The sequence below is a fragment of the Myxine glutinosa genome, chromosome 5 (assembly GCF_964187855.1).
Source record: "Myxine glutinosa chromosome 5, kmMyxGlut1.1, whole genome shotgun sequence".
NCBI lineage: Eukaryota > Metazoa > Chordata > Myxini > Myxiniformes > Myxinidae > Myxine > Myxine glutinosa.
In genome coordinates this window covers 32,747,685-32,768,057 of record NC_136265.1, presented here as the reverse complement: position 1 = coordinate 32,768,057, position 20,373 = coordinate 32,747,685, and the positions used below count along the sequence as shown (strand labels likewise).

At 43.4% G+C, this 20,373-nt stretch overlaps 1 long non-coding RNA gene across 1 annotated transcript; it reads left to right on the top strand.

Moving 5' to 3' along the window:
• Positions 1-338: 338 nt before the first annotated feature.
• On the top strand, positions 339-20,149 carry LOC144892014 (uncharacterized). The gene is made up of 3 exons (XR_013623336.1): positions 339-405; positions 6,157-6,252; positions 20,091-20,149. It is a non-coding gene; the product is annotated as an uncharacterized LOC144892014 (long non-coding RNA).
• Positions 20,150-20,373: the final 224 nt, after the last annotated feature.

The following is a 20,373-nucleotide window of genomic DNA, read 5'->3' as shown; positions in this document are numbered from 1 at the left end:
AACTGTCGACCTCCGAGACTCAGAACAGAAGCTCGAACCATAAAAACACTGAGTCTGGTCGTTTTGTGCCTGACAACTGCAGGGCCAATGAATAACATTCACACCTATGAAGAGTGCCCTCCCTTTGGAGAGATACTCACTTACCTTCATTTTCAAGGTGTAGTCATAATTGTAACGTGTAGTAAGAGAGTCACAGCTCGTGAAGACAGTCTGCACACTTCGCCATGTCTTTCTTGTCACTGTATCACACCTTCCCTTTTCACTGCATGACCTGAAATGTACTAAACACCTTCCTTTTCAATGTTGCAGTCAGAAAAATAAGGAAGCCAACATTTTCAAAAAGGGGACTTTCATCTCCTCTTCACCAATGACCAATGATTCTCCTTCAAAGGCAACACGGGTCAAGTAAGCTCTAACATCCACTGCAATGTTGTACACCGCACCTTTCCTATGCCATCTCCAGGCATTGCAAATCGTCATTGCTGGGCACCGAAGGGGGCTCGGCAGTGACGCACGCTGAAAGGGAGTACTCAGTTTTCACTCTGGTTGTTTGTTTTCTTTCTTTCTTTCTTATTTTCTTGGTTGTCCGGGCGATATCTCAGCCATCCTTTGAGCTAGGAAGATGAAATTTCGGCACAATAGTGAGCAAGTGCTTTGTCAAAAACTGTATTTTTTGTTTTTTGATTAATCAATTAATTGAGGAGTTATTTAATTATTAGCGATTAATTAAGTACTTATTTAATTAATCAAATTTCCTTTCTCTTCTGACCATTAACTCAGGCACCTTTTGAGTTAGGAAGCTGATATTTGGACATGCCAATGACCAGGTGATTTGGCTGCAAAGGCTATTTTTGATTTATTAATTAATCAATTAATCGATTAATTATTTAATTATTCAATTAATGACTAAAATTTTTTAATTTTTTTTAGTTACAGATTCGGATGAAATGGTGGTGGCTTATGTGTTCTCTGACCGAATTGATTAATAATTTAATTTTTTGATGATTCTTATTTATTTATTTTCATTATTAATCATTTATTTATTTTCTTTCTCATTTGGCCAATATCTCAGGCACCTTTTGAGCTCAGAAGCTAATATTTGGACATGACAGTGACCAAGTGATGTGGCTATCAAGGATATTTTTGATTTATTGATTAATCATTTAATCGATTACTTATTAATTGATTAATCGATTAATTATTTATTGATGAATTAATTATGATATATTTTTAATGACTTATTTAATTAAATTCCTAAAAGATACATCTTCGGATGAAGCACTAGTGGTTTCGTTATGCTATTAGGCAATTGATTAAGAAAATATTTTGTGATAATATTTTATTGATTTTAATTATACAATTAATCAATCAATTATTGCGCACCTCTCTCTCTCCAAATCCAGTCTCTATGAGCTGCACTGCGGTATTGCCGGGCGCCGGAGGCGCGCCGGCAATGCCGCGCTGGAGGATATTTAATTATTTGGCATGGGGGCGGTGTACTTTGAATGTATGTGTACTTGTTTTACACTTTTGTTGATGTTATAATTGACTGAAAAGTATCGATACCTGTTTGGGAAGGAGCTGTGAGGAGATACTAGACATGTGGAATGAAATTGAAGTTTAATGATTGAAGCATTTCATGGAACTAGTACACCCGTAGACTCCGGTAGGGGCAGGAAGGGTCATTCCTCTTTGGAGTATATAGATTACAGTCGATCTATGGTCGAGTCTCAAGAACATTGGGTGTGTTCATTTACCAAGTTTCTTGTGAAGTGATCGCCAAGTGGTTTAAGCATTCAAGCAAGCACTCCATTCAAAACCGTGAAGGAACGGCTGGCTTGGCAAGCGCTAGCTAGCTGCTTGGTAAAGGAGCACAACCCGAGCTTCTTCCTTTCAATTTCGTGTGAAACAGCAGGAGCGAGTTTCAAAAGTTTGCTTCGAAAAATGCCATAGCAGCGGCAGAAAGGGCCATGTTATTAACCCAACATTTGTGGGGTATATAGAGTGCAGTAGATCTTCGCTCAGTTCTGCAAGTAAACCTTACTTCACGGATGTTGAGATTCCTCCAAATTTCTTCATTTTATGTTTATTAAGAGCATGAGCGACTGTTTAAAAAGCTAAGCATACGTGTTTGCGGTGTATAATATTTTTACTTCCTGTGGAAGCTGTTGCTCCCCATGGAGTTATATTATAGATTAGAGGCTGCACTTGCTATGCCGCGTACAGAACCCCGCCGTGCCACCATGGAGACCCGGCCGCCATGTTTTTGGGGGGCAACAAGTACACGGATGCGCACACTAATGCTATGGTGTCTTAGAACGAGTGGCCGTTTATAGTTGATTTTTATTATTTGTTTCTTTTTTCTTGAATCTAAACGAACAATATAGTGATTGCCACTATTTATCATACATTAAAGCACCAATCTTGATTGAAGTTGGCAACCACACGAATGAACGAACGATACATTTATTTACCTAAAAAAAAAAGTTATATTTTCCTGATTATTAATGGAGTGTAAAACAGTTCATTATAAAACACCCATGATAAAACTAAGTTATACTCGGTCATCTGGACATTCACTCTGCTCACTGTAACGGGAAGGGGGGCACAATCACATTTATATGCTGATAGTAGAGACAACAACACAACAACATGCATTTTAAGGCCATTTTCCCTGCTAGAGCGGGGGTTAGCCTTGCGGTCCCCATGACAATCTTCTCCATTTTGCCCTATTTTCTGCATCTCTCCTTGTTAACCCCCTTGCCCGCATTTCTTCTTCCACCATCTTTAGCCAAGTCTTTCTCGGTCTTCCCCGTCCTCTACTTCCTTCCACATTCATTTACATCACTCTTCTCAACCAGTCACTTTCATCCTTCCTCAACACATGACCAAACCATCTCAACCTGTTCCTCTTCACAGCATCAATGACAGGCTCTATTCCCATCATTTTTCGCAATTCATCATTTGTCTTCCTCTCAACGATACTCCGCACATCCATCGAACCATTCGCATTTACACCCTTTCCAACCTTCGTTGCTGCTCTTCGTTCATTACCCATGTCTCGCTCCCATAAATTATAATACTTCTCACACATGCAGCATACACCTTTCCCTTCAGCTTCAACGACACTCCCCTCCTCATCAGCACGCCACTCAGTTCCCGAAACTTCTTCCATGCACATCTCACTCTAGCAACCTTTGCCGAGTCTGATCCACCTTCTCCATTCAGCATGTCTCCGAGGTAGCAAAATGTTTTCACACCTTCCAGCTTCACGCCGTCTCCAAGAACCAACTCAACATTTCCTCCATCTGCAGCTCCCTCTGTGCACACATTACATTTGAATGTAGCTGCCACACTGGTTAATGACCCTCTCAGACCACTACATTTTTGATGAACCCACTCAGCGCACATTGTACATTGAATGGAGTTCACTCCGACACCCTTCCTGCACACAGCATAGGGCCACTTCCCAGTTATTTCCACCTCCCCACATGCTTTACCACTTGCCATCACCTTCGTCTTTCCGATATTCACCTTCAGACCTTTTGTCTCCATACATTCCTTCCACTTGTTCATCTTTTCCTTCAGTCCATCCATACTTTCCGCAATCAACACCAGATCATCTGCATACAACAACTCCCATGGTAAACCCTCCTTTACGTTCTGAGCCAGCACCTCCATCACAGCTACAAATAGTAGTGGACTTAGTACCGACCCCTGATGCACTCCCACCTTCACCTCAAACTCACCACTGTTCCCGTCCTTCGTCCTTATAGCTGTGCGCGCTCTTTTGTACATTGCCATAATGACTCTGATCAACCATTCCTCCACTTCTAACTTCCTCAATGCCCACACCCTTTCCAATACCTTCATTCCATGCTCCAATAACTTTATCGCTCGGTACGAGCCACACTCTAGAGGGTCACCTTTCCCCTTGTATAGAGGGACGAGGTTACTCAGTTCCCAACCACTGGAATGCGGCCTTCTTTCACCGCCAGATTACAGATCTCTGTCATTCTCTTCACACCCCAACTTCCTGCTGCCTTCAACATATCTCCCACAACTCCCGTCGGCCCTCCCGCTTTTCTACTCTTCATTGGTTTTATCGCTTCCTCAACTTCCTTCTCGGTTATCTTCTCTGCCGGTCCTAAAATTGGGTTACTCTCTATGTTGCCATCCCATTCATTCTCTGTATTGAACAGCATTTCCATATATCTTTTCCATCTTCCTTTAATTCCATCTGGGTCCAAAATTTTAATTCCATCTGTAGAATTTCAACAAAAGCCACATCACTGTTCATATCGGTACATATTATTCCATCGTGTTTGGAAAAACTGGAAAATTGGAAAACTTGGAAAAATTAGAGAAATTAGAGAAACAATATAGCTTATTTTACTCCAGGGGGTCCGAGGATTACCCACCCAAAATATCGTTGTGATCGGTTCAGCCGTTTTTGCGGTACCTTCGAACGGACAGACAGACGGACATTTGGTGAATTATAATAAGACTAGCAACAGTACCCGCCCTACGGGCGGGGCTTCAATTGGGAAACCCAAATGAAAAAGTAAAATATCAGAAATTGAAGGCTTTTTTGTTTTAAACGATTCATAAAAACATCCGTTGAATCATATCACACACAAATCATCAAAATCTAAACAGTACATGGCTAAACAGTACATGGACGATCACGTACCACGTACGTCTCGCGTCTCGCTCACTCTCATGTTGTCCCGATAATGATCCTTCCGCAGGTTCACCGACGGAAACCTTGTTACGACTTTTACTTCCCCTAGACAGTCAAGTTCGCTCATCTTTTCGGGGCACGAGCCGAGATCGAGGATCTCACCAAACCGTCCAATCGGTAGTAGCGACGGGCGGTGTGTACAAAAGGCAGGGACTTAATCAACGCGAGCTGATGACCCACGCTTACTGGGAATTCCTCGTTCGTGGGACACTGTCTCAAGCCCCAGTCCCCATCACGCATGGGGCTCAGCGGTTTACTGGAGCCTGACGGCGAAGGGCAAGGTACACGCTGGCCCGTCCAGTGTAGCGTGCGTGCGGCCTTGGACATCGAAGGGCATTAAACGTTCATTAAACATGAAACGTTCATTAAACATAAAACGTTCATTTAACATTAAACGAACATTGAACATTAAACGTTCATTAAACATTAAATGTTCATTAAAGGATTACGAAACGAAAAACATTACGAAATTACGTTCACACCGTCATGTCAAACACGACCGTGAACACATAGATCGTCACAACATCGTCACAATGAACGTTATGCGAACGCGAATGTCATGCGGGAGTCAAAACCTGAGAATGCTGGAGACCAAAGCTGAAATTGGGAAAACTAAATAGCCTATTCCACTACCCATACATATGCAGAGTGATGGCATCTACCCGCTGTGGGACTATGCGGAGGCATATTGGCGACATAGTCGCATTGTTCTAGTTTTCGTACATGATCTAAGGCCATAGGGAGCTGCACACCTCAGAGATAAAATACGAGAAACTTAGTGCGGAACAGACAGGGCCCCGAATCATGAAGTAATATACCATTCTTCGGAAGCAACTTTAAGTTTGACTGTTCTATCTGCGAGCAATAACTTTGGAATGGTACGGAACCCACGGCACAAGTTGAAAAGGGTCACGGTGTACCAGTAAACTGCCTTTTGGTTTTGTAGCGTTGCTTCTTCGAGGTTTTTACAATCCTGTGCAATGTTTGTCAACCGATGGTTCTTTGTCCATGCTGCATTCTTTATAAATGCTGAGCAACAAGTGAGGGAGCAACATGCACCATTTTTGAAGTCTTTGCTAAACTTGGCCCGGGTTTTGAACTGTCGACCTCGGAGACTCAGAACAGAAGCTCGAACCATAAAAACACTGAGTCTGGTCGTTTTGTGCCTGACAACTGCAGGGCCAATGAATAACATTCACACCTATGAAGAGTGCCCTCCCTTTGGAGAGATACTCACTTACCTTCATTTTCAAGGTGTAGTCATAATTGTAACGTGTGTATGCAGCAAGAGAGTCACAGCTCGTAAAGACAGTCTGCACACTTCGCCATGTCTTTCTTGTCACTGTATCACACCTTCCCTTTTCACTGCATGACCTGAAATGTACTAAACACCTTCCTTTTCAATGTTGCAGACAGAAAAATAAGGAAGCCAACATTTTCAAAAAGGGGACTTTCATCTCCTCTTCACCAATGACCAATGATTCTCCTTCAAAGGCAACACGGGTCAAGTAAGCTCTAACATCCACTGCAATGTTGTACCCCGCACCTTTCCTATGCCATCTCCAGGCATTGCAAATCGTCATTGCTGGGCACCGAAGGGGGCTCGGCAGTGACGCACGCTGAAAGGGAGTACTCAGTTTTCACTCTGGTAGTTTGTTTTCTTTCTTTCTTTCTTATTTTCTTGGTTGTCCGGGCGATATCTCAGCCATTCTTTGAGCTCGGAAGATGAAATTTCGGCACAATAGTGAGCAAGTGCTTTGTCAAAAACTGTATTTTTTGTTTTTTGATTAATCAATTAATTGAGGAGTTATTTAATTATTAGCGATTAATTAAGTACTTATTTAATTAATCAAATTTCCTTTCTCTTCTGACCATTAACTCCGCTTCCGGTCTTGCCGCTTCCGCTTCCGGTCTTGCCGGCGAGGTTTTCGTTTATTCGCAGCTGTCCACACTCTCCATCGAAATTGAAGTTAAGTAATAATTGTTCCCATTTGTATTTTCGTTATAACTATATTTATTTTATGGTGTTGTACGTATCGTGTGTCCCGAGGAAGATTTTCGGTGCAAATCTTTCGTACCTGTATAGAAAATCGTGTTAAATCGTGCCGTGTCTTTTGAGGCCTTGTACAGTGTACAACCTTGAGGCTTTGTTTTCCTCTCAGCGGTCCGTCTTTTGTGCGCCAATAACTTTCGTTCCCTGCTTTTCCCAGTCTTTTCACCCCATGGCCTACTTCCTTGTTTGAAATCAACTCAAAAAAACAAAAAAAAAACATTTCCTTCTCTGTTTTTATTCTTTGTTCTCATTCGTTTATTCGTTCGTTCGTTCTTCGAACGACGTTCACTGTTATTACTGTTACTGTAATAACAGTTATTACTGTTCACTGTTAACGTTCACTGTTATTAACCTAATAAATATAATGTTTACACTTTCTCCTCAAGTTCTGTTTTCCTTCATATATTATAACACCTTTTTCTTCTTCTTCTTTAAAAGGTTGCTTTCGACTTGCTCACCAAATCTATCGATCCCCAAAAAAAATTCCATCTCTTTCAGTGCCTCTTTTCTACATTCCCTAAACTCTCCTGCACTCCATCCTCCCTCCAGCGTCCTTAAACGTATTTTTGACTCGAAGGTCACAAGAAACTCATTTTGCAATAAATGTTTGTTTCCCATTAATCGTACACTTTCTAAAATCCAATCTCACCCCTCCCCTCCAAATCTTCCCCATAACCCCTCCCATCCAAATCTTCCCCATCACCCCTCCCCTCCAAATCTTCCCCCTTGCCACTCCCCTCCAAATCTTCCCCATCACCCATCCCTTTCAAATCTCCCCCCTTTCCCCTTCTCTCCTAAACTCCCCCCACACCCCTCCCCTCCAAGACTCCTCCTCGCCCCTTCCCTCCTTGACTCCCCCCTCACCCCTCCCCTCCAAATCTCCCCCATATCCCATCCCTTTCAAATCCCTCCCCTTGTCCCTTCCCTCCTAAACTCCCCCCTCGCCCCTCCCCTTCAAATCTCCCCACCCTCATTTCTTCTCAATTTCCCTCCTCTCACTCCCCCTCCTCAAAGCGTCCTCCCCACTTCTTCCCTCTTCCAACTTTCACCTCCATCTCCCCCAACCTTCTGCCTCGCGCCTCCCCCTCCTCAAATAACACCTCATTGTGCCTCACCCAATCACCATCAAACCTTTTGTCCACCCCATCCTTCCCTTTCTCCGAGCTATTATGAAATCTCTGACACACCTTCAACAGCTCTCCCTACCTCTTCCACCTCTTCCACATCTTACCCTACCCCTCCTCCCCCCTGTTCTGTATCCGATGGTCCCCCTTCCTCTTCATTAACGGTATGGACCTCAAACATCTGTGGCCTTCGTTCAAACTCAACTGATCTCTCCATACAGGTTGCTTCTGTCAAACCAGACGTGATCTGCTCAACAGAAACTTTCCTCCTTCATGATATCTCTGATTCCTTAGTATCTCTCCCGGGTTACTCCCTCCTCCGGTATGATAGACCTGAGCCTCGTCCTGGAGGTGGGGTTGCTATCTTTATCAAAAACTCTCTTCCTCACTCGCCCTGCACTGCACTCTCTCCACCTCACCCCCAGGAATATCTCTGGCTATGGCTTCCCCTTCGCTCCCACCTCTTGTTCATATGTGTGTTGTACCGTCCACCAAACAGTGATGACTCCATCTACATCTCGCTGTCTGATAATATGGACCAACTTCTGTCTACTCATCCTAACTCTCTCTTCCTCATATGTGGTGATTTCAATTGTCACCATGCCAGTTGGCTGGGTGTGGGTACCTCTCTCACCAGCCATGGCTCCTCAGCAAAGGACTTCTGCGACTCACTGGGACTGACACAATCTGTCAATTTCCCGACCCGGATCTCAGTCAACGGAGCATCTTCTCTTCTGGACTTGGTTATGACTAACTTCCCTGAAAATGTCTGCTGCTCTTCTTCTGCTCCAATCGGCTCATCTGATCATGTGCTTGTTAAAGTGGACATCTCTCTGACCATTCTCAGGGAGCCTCCTCAGCGTCGACGAGTCTGGCATTTCACTCAGGCCAACTGGCACGGTCTTCAAGCAGCCATCAATCATCTGGACTGGTCTCCCATCTCTACCACCTCTGACATCAACTCATCCTGGGAATTCTTCCAAAGTAAATTGCTCTCATGCACAGATTTATCCCATCTCGTCTTCAGTTGTCATACCCTTCCTCCCGTCCATGGTACACGGAATCTTGTGGTGAGGCTGTTGTCCAGAAACAACTTGCCTTCGTCTCCTGGAAAGCAAATCCAACGGAGGGAAATCTCATTTCCTTTCACAAAGCCCAAAACAAGTGTGTGTCCACCCTCAGGAGAGCCAGGAAACAATATCTCTCCATTCTCAAGGCCAAACTCTCTTATCTGTCTCCCTCTTCCAAATCCTGGTGGCGTCTGGTCAAATCTGTTTCTGGTGTTTGTTCCCCCTCCATCCCCTCCCTTACCTCAAACGGCTACACAGCTGACTCCGCACGTGAAAAAGCTGAATGCCTCAACTCTGTGTTTGCCTCTAAATCTTGTGTCCCAAACCCATCCCTCTCTGTACCCACCGTTCCCAGTCGTACCCAGCTGCTCCTGGACTCCGTGTCCTTTCCTCCTGACAAGGTGGAAAAGTTTCTGTCAACCCTCGAATCTGATTCTGCAACTGGACCTGACGGCATCAGCCCACGGGTCCTAAAATCCTGTTCTTCCGCTCTTTCACTCCCTCTCTCTGTTCTCTTCACCCTCTCTTTTTGCTCAAGGTCAACTGCCATCTGCTTGGAAATCAGCCAACATCACAGCTTTGCACAAAAAGGTGCAAAAACAGATCCAAGCAACTACAGACCAATCAGCCTTCTGCCAATTATCAGCAAAGTCATGGAATCCATCATTGCTTCGGATATGAAATCTTTCCTCTTCTCCAATGGCTTGATATCTGATCATCAATTTGGTTTCAGACCAGGTCACTCTACTCTGGACATGCTGCTTCTGCTGTCTCAACAATGGATGGAGGTCCTCAATGCCAAACAGGAAATTAGAGCTGTCTCCCTCGACATATCACGTGCCTTCGATATGGTCTGGCACCCCGGTCTGCTCACCAAACTCTCCTCCTTTGGTATCCATGGAAATCTCCACGCATGGCTGGCGGACTTCCTCTCTCGTCGTAGTCAACGTGTGGCCCTGAATGGGTTTCTCTCATCTCCTCTTCCTGTTCAGGCTGGAGTTCCCCAAGGCAGTGTTCTGGGCCCTGTGCTTTTTCTGGTCTTCATCAATGATCTCTCTGACTCTCTTGAAAATCCTCTCTATCTCTTTGCTGATGACCACTCTCTGCCGCTCCATTCCTCATCCCTCAGATCGGCAGTCTGCAGCCTCCTCACTCTCTGCAGACCTGGACAAAATCACAGACTGGGCAAACAAGTGGAACATGTCTTTCAATCCTGACAAATCTCACACTCTTACGATGTCTCTCCGAAAAGACCGACTGGCCAACCCTCCCATCTACTTTCTGAATAATCCTCTCCAAGAAGTTCTGTCACTCAAGCTTTTGGGTCTCACTATCTGCCATGATCTTTCCTGGGAAAACCACATTTCCAAGCTGGCCTCCAAAGCCAGTCGCCGACTGGGCATCCTCCGTCGTGCGAAGTCCTTCCTTGGCACACCTGAGCTCCTCACCACATACAAGGCTTTCATCCGCAGCTCAATGGAATACTGCTCTCCCCTCTGGGCTGGTGCTCCTGCCTCACACCTAGCTCGTCTTCACGCTGCTGAAACCAAAGCGTTCAGAATCATTGGAATCTCCCGCGATGACGCTATCTCCAAGGACCTTTCACTTACTCACCGCAGGCAGGTTGGTGGTCTTTCCGTCTTCTACCGACTCCTCTCCGGCCTTGCTCCCCCAGCTCTCTCTGGGCTCTGTCCCCCAAATATTCCTGCAGGTCGCACAAGATCTGCCTGCAACCCTCTTATGGTTAAACTGCCAAAATCAAGACTCTCTGCTCACCTTCACTCCTTCATTCCTCTTTTCACCCGCCTTTGGAACAAACTCCCTCACTCTCTTCAATCCCACTCCTCCCTCCAGGTCTTTAAAACGGCTGTTCACCACCATCTCTTATCTTCCCCAATCCAAAACCTTGATCTTTTCTACCCCTGCTAATTTCACCCCAAATCCACTTTTTTGAGGTGACTTTTGTCTTCTTTCCTGGAAGTCCTTGGTGTCCTTGCGTTTTATACCTATCCTGCCTCCCCCCAGGCCCTCTGCCTCCCACACATCTCCTGATGTCCCTGCCCTCAAATGTTGTGTTTGTGTGCTTCCTCCCCTTCTCTCCCCATCTTGTCGACCGCTCCCATTTTTATATACTTTGTTTACTTGTTTGTTTGATTTGTTTGTTTGATAAATGTTAGCTCTTTCACGAGCCTCGACTCTGTATACAAAAAACTCAGGCACCTTTTGAGTTAGGAAGCTGATATTTGGACATGCCAATGACCAGGTGATTTGGTTGCAAAGGCTATTTTTGATTTATTAATTAATCAATTAATCGATTAATTATTTAATTATTCAATTAATGACTAAAATTTTTTTATTTTTTTTTAGTTACAGATCCTGATGAAATGGTGGTGGCTTATGTGTTCTCTGACCGAATTGATTAATAATTTAATTTTTTAATGATTCTTATTTATTTATTTTCATTATTAATCATTTATTTATTTTCTTTCTCATTTGGCCAATATCTCAGGCACCTTTTGAGCTCGGAAGCTAATATTTGGACATAAGCGACCAAGTGATGTGGCTATCAAGGATATTTTTGATTTATTGATTAATCAATTAATCAATTACTCGATTAATTATTTAATTATTCTATTAATTATTTAAAATAAAAAATCTTTTCAGTTACAGATTCTGATGAAATGGTGGTGGTTTATGTGTTCTGTGACCGAATTGATTAATAATTTAATTTTTTAATGATTATTATTTATTTATTTTCATTATCAATCATTTATTTATTTTCTTTCTCATTTGGCCAATATCTCAGGCACCTTTTAAGCTGGGAAGCTAATATTTGGACATGGCAGTGACCAAGTGATGTGGCTATCAAGGATATTTTTGATTTATTGATTAATCATTTAATCGATTAATTATTTATTGATTAATCGATTAATTATTTATTGATGAATTAATTAATATATATTTTTTAATGACTTATTTAATTAAATTCCTAAAAGATACATCTTCGGATGAAGCACTAGTGGTTTAGTTATGCTATTAGGCAATTGATTAAGAAAATATTTTGTGATAATCTTTTATCTATATAATAATACCGTAAGGACTCGACTTTGTTATCCCTTTTACGCCGCACCCAGTGACCCGATGCCCACGGCACTAATGGATTTACGATCTACGAACCGCGCTCTTTGTTTATCACGTACAGCCAGACTCGAAAAATCTCAATTAGTCGACTTTGGGGCCCAAAAGCATCCGATTAACGGCCGATACGACGCCATCTTTCGATGCCATCGTATTGGCGTCTGCTGGGCGAAGGCGATGCGAGCCGTCCGCTGATTGGACAGTCGAGTGGTGTCATTAAATAATGGGCCGTGCTTACTGCTTACTGATATTGATCTGAAACTTGCAAATGGGCATGTATTGCAAAGCAATTTTCCTTCTTATATTGTCCAAGTCTAAAATACACACCCACACACACACATAAATCAGCTGATCGTCAAATCTGCATTCCCTACAACCAGTGATTACAGGTTTAAAAAATGATTTTTTTGACGTATTGACTCAACGATGTAAATAGGAAAGCATTAATTTAATTATTTCCTTCTTATTCTGTAAAAGCGGCCTCGACGGTATAGTGTGCGATTGCCCAAAGCAGGTTCTTATTTTGACAATCGTTAGTCGTACAATAAATACTTACGGAATATTAAATGAAAAAAAATGTTTCTTTCTTGAATATTTTAAAGCATTTTGTTTTTCATTCCACATGGTGTGTTTCTTCCCTCCCTCTGTGGACAACCAAGTGCCGGCTTCCGGTGGTAGTATAAACCTCTGTAGCAGTGTAGGGTTTTATGAGCCAATGATTATGGTGCGGCGCATGTCGAGTCACAGCAGGATTTTATGAAACGCCATTTTAAGTTGTGAAAAAGGTCAGAGTACCTGCTAACATGTCAAGCTACAGCAGGGCGGCGCAGGTCAGTTATAGTTAATCAACGGATCAATGAGAATGTCCTGTACTGTACTTTACCACATCGGTTAGAAACGCTGCCGCAGGAGATCTCCGATGGTCTTTATTTTAGCTTCTGTTTTGGATTCGGTTCCCGCCTCCTGATACCTCGCAGGTGTGACGTCGCATCAGAGGACGTTAAGCCAGTTGTCTCATCTGATTGGACAGTCGAAGGCGACAGCAAGCCGTCCACTTAGTGGACAATCCAGAGCATGCATTTGTGCCGGTGTCGGCGATCGTTGTTCATATACGCACTCTTCATTCTCATCTTTCTTCCTAACTCTTACTCGGACAAGCAAATTCCCTATGCCATCCATAATGGTACACTCTATCCATACACCACATCCTCCCCTTCCGTGGAAGTTCCACGGGTTTCGGCGAGTCTATATAATAATACCGTAAGGACTCGACTTTGTTATCCCTTTTATGCCGCACCCAGTGACCCGATGCCCACGGCACGAATGGATTTACCATCTACGAACCGCGCTCTTTGTTTATCACGTACAGCCACACTCTAAAAATCTGAATTAGTCGACTTTGGGGCCCAAAAGCATCCGATTAACGGCCGATACGACGCCATCTTACGACGCCATCGTATTGGCGTCTCCTGGGCGAAGGCGATGCGAGCCGTCCGCTGATTGGACAGTCGAGTGGTGTGATCATGGGTGGTGTGAACCAAATGGTCTTTTTATTCCCTTGAACATTTTAAATTCGGATATATAAGGAAACGTCTTTATCGTCATTTTAATAAAGTTAAATGGAGTGATGTTTTGGAAACGTTTTTTGAAGTTTGAAGTTTTTTCGAATCGAAGTGAAGAAGTTTTTGAAGTTTTGTTTTGGAAACGTTAAATGGAGAAACAGTTTCACAGGAAGAGAATGCGATGCGATTAAGAAGAATCCATCTTTATTTTATTTTTTTGAACCACAAAAGATTGAAGCTCGACGAAGTCAAGAATGTGAAACTACGTGAATGTAATAAAATAAAAATATACATAAACGACACAGTTCTATGAAACAGTTTCACAGGAAGAGGATGCGATGTGATGAAGAAGAATCCATCTTTATTTTATTTTTTTGAACCACAAAAGATTGAAGCTCCACGAAGTCAAGAATGTGAAACTACGTGAATGTAATAAAATAAAAATATACATAAACGACACAGTTCTATGCAACAGTTTCACAGGAAGAGAATGCGATGCGATGCGATGAAGAAGAATCCATCTTTATTTTATTTTTTTGAACCACAAAAGATTGAAGCTCCACGAAGTCAAGAATGTGAAACTACGTGAATGTAATAAAATAAAAATATACATAAACGACACAGTTCTATGGAATTTTAAATCGATTCATTTTCACATGAAGAAAATGAGGAGCAGATGAAGAAGATGACTGCATCACCGGAATTCACCTCAGGTTTTTGGCGTATCTTTCAAGTTGTCGTGATTTTGTGAAAATCCTGAATATTCCTTTGGTTTTGTCGACACGTTTTGTTGAGAAGACGATCAACAAAACATTTTCCTTTTTGATTGACAGGTTACAAATGTGTTCTTGAATAGCCGAAATGTCGCGTTTTTTAATTCAAGTTGAATAGGTCTTGAGGCCTTTATTAATAATCTATATAATAATAGCGTAAGGACTCGACTTTGTTATCCGTTTTACGCCGCACCCAGTGACCCGATGCCCACGGCACTAATGGATTTACGATCTACGAACCGCGCTCTTTGTTTATCACGTTCAGCCATACTCGAAAAATCTGAATTAGCTGACGTTGGGGCCCAAAAGCATCCGAATAACTGCCGATACGACACCATCTTACGACGCCATCGTATTGGCGTCTGCTGGGCGAAGGCGAAGCAAGCCGTCCGCTGATTGGACAGGCGAAGGCGAAAGCAAGCCGTCCACTGAGTGGACAATCCAGAGCATGCATTTGTGCCGGTGTCGGCGATCGTTGTTCATATACGCACTCTTCATTCTCATCTGTCTTCCTAACTCTTACTCAGACAAGCAAATCCCCTATGCCATCCATAATGGTACACTCTATCCATACACCACATCCTCCCTTCCGTGGATGTTCCACGGGTTTCGGCTAGTTTATTTTAATTATACAATTAATCAATCAATTATTGCGCACCTCTCTCTCTCCAAATCCAGTCTCTATGAGCTGCACTGCGGTATTGCCGGGCGCCGGAGGCGCGCCGGCTATGCCGCGCTGGAGGATATTTAATTATTTGGCATGGGGGCGGTGTACTTTGAATGTATGTGTACTTGTTTTACACTTTTGTTGATGTTATAATTGACTGAAAAGTATCGATTCCTGTTTGGGAAGGAGCCTGGAGGAGATACTCGACATGCGGAATGAAATTTAAGTTTAATGATTGAAGCATTTCATGGAACTAGTACACCCGCAGACTCCGGTAGGGGCAGGAAGGGTCATTCCTCTTTGGAGTATATAGATTACAGTCGATCTATGGTCGGGTCTCAAGAACATTGGGTGTGTTCATTTACCAAGTTTCTTGTGAAGTGATCGCCAAGTGGTTTAAGCATTCGAGCAAGCACTCCATTCAAAACCGTTAAGGAACGGCTGGCTTGGCAAGCGCTAGCTAGCTGCTTGGTAAAGGAGCACAACCCGAGCTTCTCCCTTTCAATTTCGTGTGAAACAGCAGGAGCGAGTTTCAAAAGTTCGCTTCGAAAAATGCCATAGCAGCGGCAGAAAGGGCCATGTTATTAACCCAACATTTGTGGGGTATATAGAGTGCAGTAGATCTTCGCTCAGTTCTGCAAGTAAACTTAACTTCACGGATGTCGAGATTCCTCCAAATTTCTTCATTTTATGTTTATTAAGAGCATGAGCGACTGTTTAAAAAGCTAAGCATACGTGTTTGCGGTGTATAATATTTTTTACTTCCTATGGAAGCTGTTGCTCCCCATGGAGTTATATTATAGATTAGAGGCTGCACTCACTATGCCACGTATAGAACCCCGCCGTGCCACCATGGAGACCCGGCCGCCATGTTTTTGGGGGGCAACAAGTACACGGATGCGCACACTAACGCTATGGTGTTTTAGAACGAGTGGCCATTTATAGTTGATTTTTATTATTTGTTTCTTTTTTCTTGAATCTAAACGAACAATATAGTGATTGCCACTATTTATCATACATTAAAGCACCAATCTTGATTGAAGTTGGCAACCACACGAACGAACGAACGATACATTTATTTACCGAAAAAAAAAGTTATATTTTCCTGATTAATTAATGGAGTGTAACACAGTTAATTATAAAACACCCATGATAAAACGAAGTTATACTCGGTCATCTGGACATTCACTCTGCTCACTGTAACGGGAAGGAGGGCACAATCACATTTATATGCTGATAGTAGAGACAGCAACACAACAACATGCATTTTAAAGCCATTTTCCCTGCTAGAGCGGGGGTTAGCCTTGCGGTCCCCATGACAATCTTCTCCATTTTGCCCTATTTTCTGCATCTCTCCTTGTTAACCCCCTTGCCCGCATTTCTTCTTCCACCATCTTTAGCCAAGTCTTTCTCGGTCTTCCCCGTCCTCTACTTCCTTCCACATTCATTTCCATCACTCTTCTCAACCAGTCACTTTCATCATTGCTCAACACATGACCAAACCATCTCAACCTGTTCCTCTTCACAGCATCAATCACAGGCTCTATTCCCATCATCTTTCGCAATTCATCATTTGTCTTCCTCTCTCTCAACGATACTCCGCACATCCGTCGAACCATTCGCATTTCCACCCTTTCCAACCTTCGTTGCTGCTCTACGTTCATTACCCATGTCTCGCTCCCATAAATCATAACACTTCTCACACATGCAGCATACACCTTTCCCTTCAGCTTCAACGACACTCCCCTCACCATCAGCACGCCACTCAGTTCCCGAAACTTCTTCCATGCACATCTCACTCGAGCAACCGTTGCCGAGTCTGATCCAACTTCTCCATTCAGCATGTCTCCGAGGTAGCAAAATGTTTTCACACCTTCCAGCCTCACGCCGTCTCCAAGATACAACTCAACATTTCCTCCATCTGCAGCTCCCTCTGTGCACACCTTGCATTTGAATGTAGCTGCCACACTGGTTAATGACCCTCTCAGACCACTACATTTTTGATGAACCCACTCAGCGCACATTGTACATTGAATGGAGTTCACTCCGACACCCTTCCTGCACACAGCACAGGGCCACTTCCCAGTTCTTTCCACCTCCCCACATGCTTTACCACTTGCCATCACCTTCGTCTTTCCGATATTCACCTTCAGACCTTTTGTCTCCATACATTCCTTCCACTTGTTCATCTTTTCCTTCAGTCCATCCATACTTTCCGCAATCAACACCAGATCATCTGCATACAACAACTCCCATGGTAAACCCTCCTTTACGTTCTGAGCCAGCACCTCCATCACAGCTACAAATAGTAGTGGACTTAGTACCGACCCCTGATGCACTCCCACCTTCACCTCAAACTCACCACTGTTCCCGTCCTTCGTCCTTATAGCTGTGCGCGCTCTTTTGTACATTGCCATCACTACTCTGATCAACCATTCCTCCACTCCTAACTTCCTCATTGCCGATGTCAATACTTTGCGTGGAACCCTATCGAATGCTTTCTCCAGATCAACAAACCCAAGAAACAACTTCTTCCTCTTCTCCATGTACTTCTCCTGCATCTGCCTCACAATAAAATGCGCGTCTGTCGTTCCTCTTCCTGGCATAAATTCAAACTGCATTTCGTCGATCTTCACTTTCTTCCTTATCCTCCTCTCCAACACCCTTTCCAATACCTTCATTCCATGCTCCAATAACCTTATCGCTCGGTACGAGCCACACTCTAGAGGGTCACCTTTCCCCTTGTATAGAGGGACGAGGTTACTCAGTTCCCAACCACTGGAATGCGGCCTTCTTTCACTGCCAGATTACAGATCTGTCATTCTCTTCACACCCCAACTTCCTGCTGCCTTCAACATATCTCCCACAACTCCCGTCGGCCCTCCCGCTTTTCTACTCTTCATTACTTTTATCGCTTCCTCAACTTCCTTCTCGGTTATCTTCTCTGCCGGTCCTAAAACTGGGTTACTCTCTATGTTGCCATCCCATTCATTCTCTGTTTCAACAGCATTTCCATATATCTTTTCCATCTTCCTTTAATTCCATCTGGGTCCAAAATTTTAATTCCATCTGTAGAATTTCAACAAAAGCCACATCACTGTTCATATCGGTACATATTATTCCATCGTGTTTGGAAAAACTGGAAAATTGGAAAACTTGGAAAAATTAGAGAAACAATATAGCTTATTTTACTCCAGGGGGTCCGAGGATTACCCACCCAAAATATCGTTGCGATCGGTTCAGCCGTTTTTGCGGTACCTTCGAACGGACAGACAGACGGACATTTGGTGAATTATAGTAAGACTAGCAACAGTACACGCCCTAAGGGCGGGGCTTCAATCTGGAAGCCTAAATGAAAAGGTAAAATATCAGAAATTGAAGGCTTTTTTATTTTAAACGATTCATATAAACATCCGTTGAATCATATCACACGCAAATCATCAAAATCTAAACAGCACATTGACGACAACGTACCACATATGTCTCGCGTCTCGCTCGCTCTCATGTTGTCCCGATAATGATCCTTCCGCAGGTTCACCTGCGGAAACCTTGTTACGACTTTTACTTCCTCAAGACAGTCAAGCTCGCTCATCTTTTTGGTGCACCGGCACGAGCCGAGATCGAGGATCTCACCAAACCGTCCGATCGGTTGTAGTGACGGGCGGTGTGTACAAAGGGCAGGGACTTCATCAACGCGAGCTGATGACTTGCACTTACTGGGAATTCCTCGTTCGTGGGACACTGTCTCAAGCCCCAGTCCCCATCACGGATGGGGCTCAGCGGTTTACCGGAGCCTGACGGCGAAGGGCAAGGTACACGCTGGCCCGTCCAGTGTACCGCGTGTGCGGCCCCGGACATCGAAGGGCATTAAACGTTCATTAAACATGAAACGTTCATTAAACATTAAACGTTCATTAAAGGATTACGAAACGAAAAACATTACGAAATTACGTTCACACCGTCACGTCAAACACCAACGTGAACACATCCATCGTCACAACATCGTCACAATGAAAACATCGTCACAATGAACGTTATGCGAACGCGAATGTTATGCGGGAGTCCAAACCTGAGAATGCTGGAGACCAAAGCTGAAATTGGGAAAACTAAATAGCCTATTTTACTCCTGGAGATCCCAGGATTACCCACCCAAAATATCTTTGCGATCAGTTCAGCAGTTTTTACGGTACCTTCGAACAGACAGACAGACGGACATTTGGTGAGTTATAGTAAGATCGTCACAATGAGAACGTCGTCACAGTGAACGTTATGCGAACGCGAATGTTATGCGGGAGACCAAACCTGAGAATGCTGGAGACCAAAGCTGAAATTGGGAAAACTAAATAGCCTATTTTACTCCCAGGGGTCCCAGGAATACCCACCCAAAATATATTTGCGATCGGTTCAGCAGTTTTTACGGTACCTTCGAACAGACAGATGGACATTTGGTGAATTATTGTAAGATAAGCTGTTTATACACGTCATCACTGCAGTAAAAACGCCTTGGGGAAGTGCGACTTTATTAGTATCAATTTTGTTTTGTCATAACATTAATAATATGTGATTATCATTAATTTTGTTATTAATAGCGTCTTTGGAAAAACGCCACGATAAATCTTCTTTGGACAAACGCGACGATAAACCTAATTTAACATTTATATACACCTGAACGTGCAACCCCATTGACTGCAATGGTGGGGAAAACCCGCTCGGGGGAGAAAACCCCCTTGGGGAGGGGGGGGGGGGAATGAATGCGCTACAACCTTCGTTGTGTAACCCTTCGTCATCGTGTCAAGTTTGGTTGAGATTGGACAAGTAACGACAGAATGTATTGGCGTCAAAAATTCATCAGACAAACACAAATGGCGTATTTTAGTATGATAACTGCTTTTGCTGATCTAGATGTGCTATTTGGTCTCCTAAGAGAGTTCCATTTTGTGTCATGTCAATGTGGTGCAGCAATGAAAGTCCCAATGACAACAACGCCATGGAAGCGAAGTCTGAAGAAACATTGGGAAGTTCACCACTGAGCACCTCTTTAAATAGCACCTGCCAATATTTTGCAAAAATGTACGACAGTGGAGCAAAATGGATACAGAAGAATGTGATAAGGAAAGCAAGAACTGTTCTCTGTCCTTATTCACGATAAATCGGGTGAGGGGGAAATTTTACCACTTCCAACATAAATTTATTGAGGTGAGACATTTCATTATTTTCCGCATTTCTAAATAGAAATTGAAAT